The following is a 515-nucleotide window of genomic DNA, read 5'->3' as shown; positions in this document are numbered from 1 at the left end:
CCCTCCCCACCCCCCCACGCGCGCCAGCCGGCGGCTTTTAAATCTCCAGGTTACACTGCGGGAGGAGGGAGCATGCGCGCTGGGCGCTGAGAGGCGGGGCGGGGCGAGGCGAGGCGAGAGGCGGGGAAAGGTGTAGGGAGGGGGCTCAGCGGGTGGGTGGGGCTGCTCCTGGGAGGGAGGGAGGGCGGGGGGAGGAAGAGGGGAAAGGTCCAGGCTGTTGCATCTGTAACAGCTTGTGGCATGACCCTGCCCAAAGTCGGGGCCTTCGGCTCCAGCGCTGCGCCCGCAGCTACCCCGCCTAACCTGCCCAGTGTGTCTGCACCCCCTCCCCCGGCTTTCCAGCCGTACGGAACATCGGGGTGTGCGGCCCAGGTGCGCTCCCCGCCTCGCTCGGGTCATTTCCCTCGGCCCCCAGCCCTCCCGGGCAAGTGCCTTTGTCCCTACCTGCAAAGGTCCCGAGAGAAGATTGTTCACATCCTCCCGTGGTACTTTTCCCATTGTTTACGCCCCTTCCC

This window comes from Antechinus flavipes, chromosome 4 (genome assembly GCF_016432865.1).
Source record: "Antechinus flavipes isolate AdamAnt ecotype Samford, QLD, Australia chromosome 4, AdamAnt_v2, whole genome shotgun sequence".
Classification (NCBI taxonomy): Eukaryota; Metazoa; Chordata; class Mammalia; order Dasyuromorphia; family Dasyuridae; genus Antechinus; species Antechinus flavipes.
This window is presented reverse-complemented; position numbering follows the sequence as displayed.